Source organism: Leuciscus leuciscus (assembly GCF_965113295.1).
Source record: "Leuciscus leuciscus genome assembly, chromosome: 2".
Lineage (NCBI taxonomy): Eukaryota > Metazoa > Chordata > Actinopteri > Cypriniformes > Leuciscidae > Leuciscus > Leuciscus leuciscus.
In genome coordinates, this window is record NC_138726.1 from 57,722,319 (window position 1) to 57,736,070 (window position 13,752).

Genomic DNA, 13,752 nt, shown 5'->3' on the forward strand with positions numbered 1-13,752 from the left:
CAGATATTTAATGTCTTATTTTATCTTCAGTTGATTTCATCTGTGGCTGAAGTCAGTTGTATACTGTAAAATCTCACAGTCAAATTTACTAAACCAAAAAAATTCTGTGAATTACTTTGTGATTTTATGTATTTTTGCACACAATGATATAGTGGAGAACTGTTAGTGTTTATTGTTCTGTTGGGATTTAAAGGGTCACCATTGAGTTGAAGAGTAGAGTCTGTGCTTCAGTTCAGGATGAGCATTTCATCATGCTGCATGTTGCTTTTTTTTAAAGGCAGTGATTGTGTAGTTGCTGATGCATTGATGATCTTTTAGTTTAAGTTCTTTATCTCATGCATGTGTGCTGTTGTTAACTAACAATTATCTGCACGAGGATTGAGTTAAATTGTTTAGTTGACTCATTTCAATTTTTTTTTTTAAGATATTTTTTTTTGTGGACTCAAATGAAATAAGATCACAGTATAAATATGAAATGGCAATTGACCAATTTAAGATAATCGTTTCCTCAAATGAATTAAGGTTTACAAAGGTTTTAATTCATACTGTAAAGATTACAGTAAAGAACTGTAAATTCACAGCTGCACTTGTTTTGCTGCTCTTACAGGTGTGCTGTATTTGTACAGTTTAATTGTAGTTGATGATTTACGGTAATCTTGTAAATTTACAGGCTTACTGGCAAGCAAAATTGCCATTTACAGAAATTTACTGGTACATTTTACAGTATTTTTTTTAAGTATGAGTTATTATCTTCTAGTCATTGATTAACATATTCTGTCTTGATAATCTATAAATCGTGTTCCGGGGGCAGGGTTTATGTACATTTTAGGGTTGGTGATGTCACTAACCCGGGAGGAAGCTCGTGTAGTCTCTACCAGCCGTTTGTTGTAGTCCTTAAAATGCATTTTCTTTAAAAGAAAATATCTCCCTTTGCTTTGAACTTTGAGCTTTGTAACTTTGAAGATGTTGTTTATGCTCAAACAGCAACATTACACACTAACTAAAGTGTCATTCCAGGTGAAAAATCTACTGGAGACCATCGACGAGATGGAGAAAAAGAACGGCTGCTACAGCAATGAGCTGCTTCAAAATCGGGAGAAAAATGAGAAGCAAGAAAAAGCAAAGGAAATTGTTCATACAAATATTTGTTTGCAAGTTGCAGGAGCAACAACAGGGGCGCTGATTGGTGCTTTAGTTTCTGTAGTTGTTGCATTATCTGTAGTTATGGCTTTATTAAAACCATTTTGCTCAGCATGTACAAATCTAAAAGCAGCAGCAGGAGGAGCAGCAGCAGTGGAAACAGGAGCAGTGGCTGGACGTGCAGGGGTTAAAGATGTTGCTGCAGGGGTTGTCGGAGTTGCAGCTCTTGTAGGAGCCGTTGCAGGAGCTTTAGTGTTAGAAGGAGCAGGTTCCTCTGTTGTTGCAGCTCTTGTAGGAGTCGTTGGAGGAGTCACTGGATGGAAAGCAGCAGAAGAAGCTGATTCAGTGTATGACGCAATGACCAAAGCTGCAAAGCTGAACTGTGAGAATGCAAAAGTTGTGGTTGAGAAGATAAGAGAGTTATTTGATCTTGCTTTTAATAATAAACTTGAGGGGAAAAAAAAAGATGATTGAACTTTTTTTTTTTTTTTATTCAGATATATTCCGTAATGACAGTTTCCAGTATAATTTACTTTTGTCCTCATTAAAAGCTTGGGAAACTATTCAGATGCTATTCAGATTCATTTAGACCTTGCACACTGGATTGTTAATTATTAAATTGTGTTGCAGTCACACATGTTAAATTCCCTGTACATTTATCATGCAGATATGGGCTGGTTGTTTTTTAAAATCATTATTGCTAAACTTGCCCTGCTTTTTATCTTTTCTTTCTCAATTTATCAGAGACAAATGGCCATAATACAATTGATAACATGGTATTATCAACTATACAGTATGATTGAGCATGTTTTATTATTGCAAAGTACATAATGAATGAGAATAAAAATAACATGCTTTTAAAATGACACTTTGCAGTCTGTGCTTGACATGTATGCTTTGAAATTTCATATAGGTTATATAGAAATGCTTATATAAATATAAATTAACATGAGATCAGGTTTTGAAAGAATGACTTTCAGTTTTGTACAAAGAGCTTTGAAAACGTACACCTTACTGTACTTGGGAAAACGGTACCAAAGTAAAAAAAAAAAAAAAAAAACTGAGGTTACACTTTAATTTAAGGTGTCATTGTTACAATGTAATTATACATTTAGGTACTGAGTAATATTAAGTAACATGTACTTACTATAGGGTTAGGATTACGGTTAAGGTTTCATGTATGGTTAGTTGTAGGGCTGGGTATTGACACAAATTTCACAATTCGATTCGATTTCGATTCAGAAGCTTGCAATTCGATTCAGTATCGATTATTTTGGATATCAGGTACAATACATTGCAAATTTTCTCAAGGAAAACAAATCTCTTAACTATTATTGTAAACTATGGGAGTCAGTTGTAGCCTATAGGCTTCATTAGCCTACTATAATATTGAAGGTAAAAAATAACTGATTTGTATACAAACACTTAAAATACACTTATTTATTTTTATAATAATAAAGTTATATGAAATTATATACAAATTTAAATGGTGGCTGTCATAAAAAAAACTTTCCAGATTTATTCAAACATGCATTAAATATTGAAGAACATTAAAAATTATAATGAATATGTAATATGGTGCATATATTTAGCAATATGCTCCTCTCTAGAGTTAATTTTTCTAGCTGACTAATGAGTTTATGGTCACTGGATATGTTTTTTTCTGAGGTAAATGTGATGTTATATGACATTGTTTACCTACGTCTTTCCACGGTTGAAACACTGATTGAGCGATTCCATGTGACATGATACAGACTTCGATAAGTTGTACTCTGTCTTTACACACTTTCAGATGCTCTTTCATGTTTTTCTCGCGCTGTAACGGATATTATTAAGGCGGAAGAGAAGATCATGTGCGCTCCGCGCTGCTGCTTCTCTTGAGCTGAGCAAGAGCGATCTCACGCCACAGCGCCAAAACGGTATTTATGTTTTTGAATTTCATAAGAAAATGGACGTAATTTGAAATCTGAGACTTTGTTTCATATTAATAATAACTAAGCACAAAGATTATTGCGATTTATTGAATGGGATGCGCGCAACAATGTTCCATTCATTCATCACTGAAAACAGGATGACTAATCGATTCTTGGGATTTAAGAATCGATATCGTTTCATAAAAATGAGAATCGATTAAAATCGAGAAATCGATATTTTTTACCCAGCCCTAGTTAGTTGCATGCAATTATGCATAATTTATAGTAATTACTAACTGCATGTAACATAATGACACTGTAAAATAAAGTCTTACCCAAACTAACATTGGCGACTTCCATGGAGAAGAACCTCTTCTTAAAGTTCATGACTGTACTGTTGAGCACACCCGGGGCTGGATGGGTTTGACCTGGTCTAACTGGTGCCCAGCCAATTTTCATGTAGGTCCCACATGGCTTAGCCCAGATGAAATGAACGCTGCTCAGTGTGCTCACTAATGGGTGTTAAAGGGGTGGTTGAGTGTGATTTCACTTTTCTAACTTTAGTTAGTATGTAATGTTGCTGTTTGAGCATAAACAACATCTGCAAAGTTACAACGCTCAAAGTTCAAAGCAAAGGGAGATATTTGCTTTTAAAGAAAAGGACTACAACAATCGGCTGGTTGGGACTACACAACATTCCTCTCGGGTTAGTGACATCACTAACCCTAGAATTTACATAAACCCCGCCCCCGGGAACACGCAGTCCATGTTGAGAAGAGGAAAAGTTGTTGTATAAGAGTACATTTGTGAGTCAGCTCAAACTTTAACATCCATCTTTTCATATGCAATAGAAAGTCACTCTGTGAGATAGTTAACTCCACATCAGCAACATAAATTCATCAACTAACCATTCAGAGACGTCCTGTTGCATTCTACATGTTGTCACTTCTTCTTGAGTCTCTCCATCCTTATCTGACTCCGTTTAACATTAAAGGCAGAACAGTTTCTGTCATTTTAGTGTGTCTGCGTGAGGTAATAGCAGCTGCTAACACACAGGAGCTCTTGAAACCCCGCCCTCTGCAGCAGCTCATTTGCATTTAAAGTGCGTTTTTGCAAACCCTCAAAAAGTGACAACTTTAACTTGCTATATAAAAATATCTGTGGGGTATTTTGCGCTAAAACTTCACACACACATTCTGGGGACATCATAGATATATTTTACATCTTGTGAAAAGGGCATTATACCACCCCTTTAATGTAACACCAAGTCAGTGTTGGAGTTAATAAGATAATTAAATGATAAGTCGAATCACTGAAGGACAGGGGAACAACAAGAACATACGTCTATAGAGGTTCTTATTGAGAATTAACAAAGATTTTAATGTGGATGTTTTATTGAAAATAATACACTGTAAAAAGTGAACATGTGCAGTTGTTGTTTTAACACTCTACCGCATGGTGTGGCCATATGGCAATATTTTCTGAGCGAATTTTGACAGACTGCCGTCTCTTGTCAGTAGTTGCTGAAAGCAAACTAAAACGTCAGTAACAAGGACCAGCCCATATCACGTACACAAAAAAAAAAAAAAAAAAATCGGAAACATCACCTCAGGTAAGTTATGATGACATATTCACCACTCAAAAAAGTTATGAAATTCGTTTTTGGTAAATCGATCAAATGTCTGTTATTTCTCTCAAATATTGTTCACAAATCTGTCTAAAGGATTATTGCATGATTATTGCACAGGTGTGCCTTAGGCTGGCCACAATAAAAGGCCACTCTAAAATGTGCAGTTTTATCACACAGCACAATGCCACATAGGCTATGTTGCAAGTTTTGAGGGAGCGTGCAATTGGCATGCTGACTGCAGGAATGTCCACCAGAGCTGTTCCCACTGAATTGAATGTTCATTTCTCTACCATAAGCCGTCTCCAAAGGCATTTGAGAGAATTTGGCAGTACATCCAACCGGCCTCACAACCACAGACCACGTGTAACCACACCAGCCCAGGACCTCCACATCCAGCATCTTCACCTCCAAGATCATCTGAGACCAGCCACCCGAACAGCTGCTGCAACAATCGGTTTGCATAAACAAATAATTTCTGCACAAACTGTAGGAAACCGTCTCAGGGAAGCTCATCTGCATGCTCGTCGTCCTCATCGGGTATCGACCTGCCTGCAGTTCGTCGTCATAACCGACTTAAGTGGGCAAATGCTCACATTCGATGGCGTCTGGCACTTTGGAGAGGTGTTCTCTTCACGGATGAATCTTGGTTTTCACTGTACAGGGCAGATGGCAGACAGCGTGTATGGCGTTGTGTGGGTGAGCGGTTTGCTGGTGTCAACATTGTGGATCGAGTGGCCCATGGTGGCGGTGGGGTTATGGTATGGGCAGGCGTATGTTTTGGACAATGAACACAGGTGCATTTTATTGATGGCATTTTGAATGCACAGAGAGACTGTGACGAGATCCTGAGGCCCATTGTTGTGCCATTCATCCACAACCATCACCTCATGTTGCAGCATGATAATGCACGGCCTCATGTTGCAAGGATCTGTACACAATTCCTGGAAGCTGAAAACATCCAAGTTCTTGCATGGCCAGCATACTCACCGGACATGTCACCCATTGAGCAAGTTTGGGATGCTCTGGATCGGCGCATACGACAGCGTGTTCCAGATCCAGCCGATATCCAGCAACTTCGCACAGCCATTTAAGAGGAGTGGACCAACATTCCACAGGCCACAATCAACAACCTGATCAACTCTATGCGAAGGAGATGTGTTGCACTGCGTGAGGAAAATGGTGGTCACACCAGATACTGACTGGTTTTCAGATCTCAGCAAAGGAGAAGTGCTCAATAAATTATGTTTTATTAACAAAGTTCGGGAGGAGCACGTTCAGATAATTAAACCTAATTAAAGACCTGTTGTCAAGATACAGAGAGGGAGAACCCAGGTGCAGAATGAACAGGGAGTGATATTTATTGACAAAGACAGGTAGAACAGATGATAATACTCAAAACACCACGTATAGCAGGCGGGCGACCAGGATACAAATACACCGGAGAGGATGAGTGATATGAATAATCCTGTGTCGATGCCAAACGGGAACTGGAATGAAGAGAACTCCAAATGATCTCCAGAAGTCGTCAAATTCTGTGGTAACTTCATACACACATTGAACCCAGACAACACACCAAAATGAACCAGCAAAGACATGAGGAAAAAGGCACAATGTAAAGGGACCAGAGCACATGAGGATCAGGTGAGCACAATTAGTGAAACGAGGGCAAGACGTGGACTAAACAAGGGGGCGTGGTAACAGGAAACAAGGAGGCAGGACAAGAGGAACACATGGCAAACACAAACAAAGACAGAGCCATGTGCTCAAACACAAGACAAACATAGAAACATGAAACCACGACAACACAGACAAGGCTGTCAGGGCAGGACCCTGACACCTGTGGAACACATTCAGATAATCAACCCAATCAACGAGTTAAGATGTGTACATATACAGCAGACTTACCTCCGTTCGTTGACAGTTTAACAGCATCCCTCTAACACACCATCTCCTCACTTCTAGTCCTAACTACTCTTACAACAACCGGGGGAGTACTCTGGGTTCGGGCCAAAATTCTGAGCTCGCAGCCCTCCCCTGGACAGCAAGCCAAATACGCTTAGTCTTTACTCTGTTTAATTTGATGTAAGTGTGAACTCGTGAACACAGATTTAGACAGATTTGTGAACAATATTTGAGATAAATAGGCCTTATGTACATAGAAAAAGTCTTAGATCTTTGAGTTCAGCTGTAATATGGTGGCAAAAATAGGGGCAAAAACTAAATTGTTGCTTTTATAATTTTGTTCAGTGTATTTTAAGGACTGCCAAGGCATTTGTATTATGAAAAAAAAGGAAAGAATCTAATTTAAAAATTTTTTTCTAAAAATGTCCACTATATGTTGTTGCCGTAAGGCAACATATCATAAAGTACCTTAAAATAATGTTTTCCAATTTTTTTTTACAGCACTTCAAATTAAGCCATTCTAAGAAAAGAAAAAGAGTCAAATATTTGTTTCTATAGGTCTGTCATAATGCATGCAGTAGAGAGTTAAGGAGGTATTTCTACCTACAAATTCTTATGTTGTTGTTGTAACCTACTTTAATCAGTTTGATGTAACATGAAACAATGGAATGCTGTTTTAATTCAACTGAGTTACATTGACCCATCATACACAAAGCTCAGGATGGACACTTTCAACACATGCGCACACCTGCATCTTGATGATTGGTGAATTTTGCTTCAATGAGAAATTGCTATTAGAACATAAAATTGCATCAAAGTGAAAATCGCAATTGACAGAGCTACCCAGCACAATGGTAACCACAACATGTAATAAAACTCCTCTAAATGTCCAACATAACTGAACATTAAACATTAACTACCAACATATTTTCCTTTACTGTAAACGTAAAATAACACTTATTTTGTGAATGAGTTTGTGAATGATTTGGATACATAAATGAATGTATAAATGATAAAAGGGTTTGGATTCTTGGATTCTGATGATTAGGTCTGGTTTGCTCAGGATTGACAACATGGCTGAGTTTCCCGATAACGTTGTCTCTTAGCGCGCTACGAAGACTCTTAAGGTATAACTTAACTGAAGGTATACCATTTCTAGGCGTGTTCCCCGAACTATACATTAAGCCTGGTTCACACGGGACGATTTTAAAATTGTCAGCCGATTTTCCAAACCTGAGAGACCCCACACACAGGGATAAAAAATCACGGGTCTAACAGTTTTGGTCGTACAGTGTGTGGTGCGCAGCCACACGGCAATATCAACACATCACACACGAACCGATTTGACTCCCGAGCATTCCCAGATCAGACGGGAAATCGCGCAAAATACCTCGAGATCAAACGTGACTTCAGAGTAAACAATCATGGCGGACGAAGAGGATGCAGTGGCAATAGTTTGTAGTTTGTTTTTAACCGGAAAAAAAAACGTTATCAAAAGAAAAGGCGATGATCTCTGACGTCCACCGGACTTTCTGGTGCGCCATGCCGCCGGCTGTTTTGATTATATTTCCCGGTGTTTCCTCGCCGCCTCGTCACCTCGCTTTCTGATTGGCTACACTCCACAGTCCACAGGCTGCGTGCTCGGGGGACACCACACACGAGAAGAAATCGGGCCAAATAAATCCAACATGTTGGATATCCCCGATTTGAGATCGGAGCGGTCCCGACGTCCTTCCGAGCAGACGAGAGCAGCCTTAACACACCACACACGGCAGGAATATCTGATCAGATTATTTTACGATAATCGGAGCATCCTTAAGATTGTCGGAAGGGGTGAATCGGGGATAAAATCGGCCTAATTATCCTGCCGTGTGAACCAGGCTTTAGGAAGCCGCTTAAGATATACCTTCTTATGTGCGACGTTACCGGGTGCTGTCCGTGGCGATGGTGCTGAATTGGTTGATATCGATGGCTCGAGAATCAATTATTCTCTCGTGCAAGGGCTGTTTATGTGAGAAAGCGGTGTTCTTTATAAAAAAAAGCACTTTAGAAATAGTTGGAATTGCATTTATTAGGACTCATGGGATATTATAAAAAATAATCCAAACTATAATAGCCTATAATAGCATTGCCTACATATTTTAAATTTGTATCATATATTGCTGCCATGATAACCATTTAAATTTTTTATGTGCTTTCTTCTCTTTCCCATTTTTGTTCGCTGAGGTGGAGCTGCGATGCAATATTGTTCTTGTAAATACTTTCAAGCATTTCAGTAATAAAAGTGTATGTCACGTACGGTGCTCGGCAGTGATCAAAAAGGATTTAAACAGTGAATTTTGAATCTCTTCTTGAAAACGCAGAGATGTGGATTCAGACGGCAATTAAATTACCGTACGACCTGTTTGTCAAAAAACAGTAGGTACTAATTTGACCAGGATTTTTACGCGGGTTGGGTGAGAAAAAACACTGATATTATGGATTCGGACGGCACTAAAATAACCGACTTACCCCTGTAAATGTTTAAAATACATTATGCAGTAGCCAAGGCGACTTCTATTGTATATATCTATACCCGCCCGCGCTCTCAGATCACTTGGACGTGGCTGTGTACAAGAGGTAACAACAATATAAATACTGTTCGTTTTTGATTGATTCGCTTCCGTCGCAACGATCATTTGTTATTAAATTAGGGGCCGCTAAGACGACACCATTCTCTCTACACAGACTTTAAACGCGAACCTGTGAGAAACGCTGATGGCGTTCACATGCGCATTAAGAATTGGTTCTATAGTTATGTGCGTTTGAATATATGTGTGCAGGTTTGGAATTCCCTACAAACCAAGCCTAAACAAAGTACTGGTGTATCCTTATAATTTTGATACAGAATTTTATTTTATTTTATCAATTTGGGGTAGATACGCAAATTGAGTTTTCCCGTCGACGCTTTATCTGTAGAGTGGTAAAGGGATCCTCCATAGTGAGAGACTAGTTGTCACTTCAGCACTGCGTTGTCATCGGGTCCAGGCGAAGGTCCTTCATCAGATCTGGATACGGCCTGGATCTGGCAGGCTGCGGGAAAACCTCGGGACAAACAAAGACACTAAAATTAGCGTAGATGCCATTCTTCTCATGATGTAACGAGTACATCAGGATTAATGGGAAGTGTTCCCGGTTCCAGCTGATCTAATCTATGCAGCCTAACATTTAATTATAGAAGTCAATAATGTATTATGTGAATGCTAGGTCAAAGAGATGTGTCTTTAGCTTTGAACTGACAGAGTGTGTCTGCTTCCCGGACAATGTTAGGAAGACTGTTCCAAAGTTTTGGTGCTAAATAGGAAAAGGATCTACCGCCAGCAGTCGATTTTGATATTCTAGGTATTATCAACTGGCCGGAATTTTGAGATCGCAATAGACGTGAAGGACTATAATGCGTTAAGAGCTCGCTCAAGTACTGCGGAGCTAAACCATTTAGTGCTTTGTAAGTAATCAGCAATATTTTAAAATTGATGCGATGTTTAATAGGGAGCCAATGCAGTGTTGACAGAACTGGGCTAATATGGTCATACTTCCTGGTTCTGGTAAGAACTCGAGCTGCTGCGTTTTGGACCAGCGCACACTGCATGAAAATTGGGATTTCCGACCCCGTAAACGGCCGTAAATCTCCCTAATTTTCGGCAGTTAACGGCAATTTACAGCCTGTGAACGTCGCGTTCGTCTGTGCCGAATATTGTCGGAAACGAACCATGACGTATGCAGAGCGCTCGCGCCGGAGGTGTGAATGGCTCCAATTACCATATGAATAGCAGCTCCCGCCAGAGAAAGGCTTGAATTTCCTCACTCACTATTGGTTGAACCCACGTGGTTTAAACAAGAAAAATCACTCGTGATTGGTTGGCAGATCTGTTACTATTGGTCACCCTCACTCACTATAAATTCAAAAAATTATAATATTTATATAAATTATATATAAATTATTTTTTTATATTCATATGCTATTCTGTGGTATATTCATGTCATTGTTAACCTATGGACTACACTATTATTACCATCAAGGACATGAATTTATAAAGGAAAGGAAAATTTGCCAGGGACATGCTGTTTATTCAAAGAAAGAGCTTTATTAGCACAAACACAAAACAATATACACCTATGTACAAAGCATAGATCATCTGCACACACAACAAATTGGAAGCTCAGTTTCTGTTTTCATCTTCGGAGCTGTAGGTGACTAGCGGCGTTCTCTCTGAATTCGATCCACTTTGAAAACGTCTGTGGTGCGTCGCCCTGTATTTAGGAGTCGCCTCTAATCTCGACTGCAGCGTAGCACAGAGCTCTGTGGACTTCATCGGACATCAGATCTATGGTGGGGCACTTCCAAATGCCCACGTCATCCTCACCTAGCACACCGTCTCGCTTCTAGCAGCTGTAAAAACAACCAGTACAGACAATCAGTACTGTGATGCACTGTGTATGGACACAAAACATCTATTAATGCACTTGAAAAATAGTCACATTGACTAAAAATCTTACCCTCTTTCTTCTCGCTCGACTCCGAGCTGAACTCTTCACAGCTTCGGCCTGCAATGCCAGATCTGGTTGTTTGTACCTGAAGCTCCTGCGTACTGTCTCGTAGTACGTCTTACAGGCAGCTGGAAAACAATTAAATGAGAGTGATATGAATAAAAACAACGCAAGTCACAGTAAAATGAAACAAGAAGAAAATAGTAAAAGTTACTTACACACAATGTTGTCATGATCAGCGTCATGAAAATCTGGACTTGCAGACATAGCTCTGAGTAAATGTGAGGTTACGCCCTCGTTATGAGGCGAGGTTACTCTGTGAAAACAAAATGTATGATTAAGATCGGTATCTATAACGGATCTATTTTCTTATACAAGAGAATGAAAGCATATTCTTTGAATCTTACCTTTAAAATGTTTGTAAGCTTTTATGAAAGTAAAAAAATAAAAGAATGTAAGATTCTTTTTTTTTTTTTTTTTTTACCTTGCTCCAGTTCATAGCGCCCACAATTTGTCTCAGAGTTGTGAAGATGGCATACTGCTTCCTGTAAATTACAGGATTATTTACAATTATTAAACAAATAGCCATCACTCCCATGACCTCTTGCTTTGATGAAATCATGAAAAACAGAATATTCTTACATTTCACAAGGCCTGACAAAATACAAAAGTGACCGATGAGATGAATACTTACTGGGTGTCAACAGGTCTTTGCTCAGAGGTGCGCTAGCATCTTAAGGGCGAACAAAACAAAGAATATTCAAAAATGTACAATTATTGAAATCAAACAAAAAGGTAAGAATTACCACACTCTGCTCTTCTAAGCAAGACTGTCTGAAACATGTCATTAAGCCAATAAAATAAACTGTTACCAAACTTGATTCTCAAGCAGTAAGTAAAGACCAATTTATAGTTATGCGTCGACCTCCCGCTGTAGCTACAGAGTAGGCTGTGTACATAGCGTACCCTTTAGCACACCCTGACGTGCACCTCTCCCAAAATGTAACAATGCGTCAATTTTACGTGGACGGAAGCGCTGTGATTGGTCTAGATGAACTCCCTCGGGTCGGCTCCCTCGGGTTTCACAGGCTTCTTTCTGCATGTGTAATTGTGCGTCAACAGGGACAACAATGCAGAAGTATAAATGAAACAGTGTAGCCTATAGCGTAGAGGCTCGGGCTTCGGTCTGACGCAAAAGTATAAATCAGCCTTAAAGGATTAGTTCACCTCAAAATGAACATTTCCTGATAATTTACTCACACTGAGTGACAAGATATCCATGTCTGTCTTTCCTCAGTGGAAAAGAAATTAAGTTTAAGGAAAACATTTCCATATTTTTAATGGCATATACTTTAATGGCAACCAAAGATCTCAATGTTCCAAGACGGTTCAAATGTCCGTCTCAATGCAGCTTCAGAGTCTCTACACAATCCCAGTCGAGAAATCAGGTTCTTATCTAGCAAAACCATCTGTCATTTTCTAAAATTATATATACACATTTATGTATTTTTTAAACAATTGTTTGTCTTGTGCTAGTCTGCTGGCATTACAGACATTTGAACCTTCTTTGAACATTGGGATTGTTGGTTGCCATTAAAGTCCAATCTCTGTAGAAAAATACTGAAATGTTAATCCTCAAAACTAAATTTATTTTCCACTGAAAAAAGAAATAAAGGTTGGGGCAACAGATAAAGTGAATACTCACTGGAAATTTCCTTGCGCTGAAATCTGGCTGCACATTTCTCCGGGTCAGAGAAGGCTTCCACAAGACACTCAAAGTTTGACTTAAGAGTCTGAAACACATGAGTCAGCCAGTAAGTACGGTCATGTTGCCTATACTAAATTAATAATGAAATACTGGAGTCATTACTACGCTTAAGAGTGAGAAGAACCTACTCATCTTGAATGGACAAAAAAAGCGAAGGTTTTAGTTTCATCTTTCCATAGAACGTTTGTAAAAGTAACTGAAACTACTGGAACTTCAAACGGGCAGAGGGACGACCAGACTCTGACCATAGAACGCTGCCCGTTTGAAGGTCCAGTAGTGTCAGTTACTTTTACAAACGTTCTATGGAAAGATGAAACTAAAACCTTCGCTTTTTTTGTCCATTCAAGATGAGTAGGTTCTCACTCTTAATTAAGCGGCTTAAATAACTCTGACCAGCACTGTATATATTTAAAATAGATTATTCACAAGCAGTAAAAAACTACTTGTCTTGAATGGAGTGTGACTTTGTGCAGAGCAATGTTTTGTGCAGGGGGAAAAGTACTTACCAGGAGTGGACATTTCACTGCCAGGACGCTCCACTTGGCTAGACATGGCACAATCTTTATTAGATAAAACACATGAATAAGCCTGTGACTTATGTTGTACACAACACAATATTATGTTTAAGTTGTCATCAGTACTCACCAGTATTGTGCAACATGCTGGTGTCCTCAATGGGCTGCAGCTTCCTTCGTACATTATTGAAGGGGGTATATATCTTGACGCTTATACAGAGGTAATGTAAAATAAAATATATAAAGTTAAAGAATTTATTTTTTAAACTGCAATTATAAATTAAGAGAAAACGATTACCGCTGATATTCTCATCCGAATCCAATAATACTGCAAAATAAAAATAAAATCAATCATTT

General features: G+C 38.9%; 1 long non-coding RNA gene across 1 annotated transcript in view; it reads left to right on the plus strand.

The window, feature by feature from the left end:
* LOC309493343 overlaps positions 1-13,752 on the plus strand; it is a 224,280-nt gene that overhangs the window by 15,523 nt on the left and 195,005 nt on the right. Inside the window, exon 2 of the long non-coding RNA XR_014203846.1 lies at positions 1,018-4,310. This is a non-coding gene — a long non-coding RNA (uncharacterized lncRNA). The remainder of the gene's footprint in view (positions 1-1,017; positions 4,311-13,752) is intronic.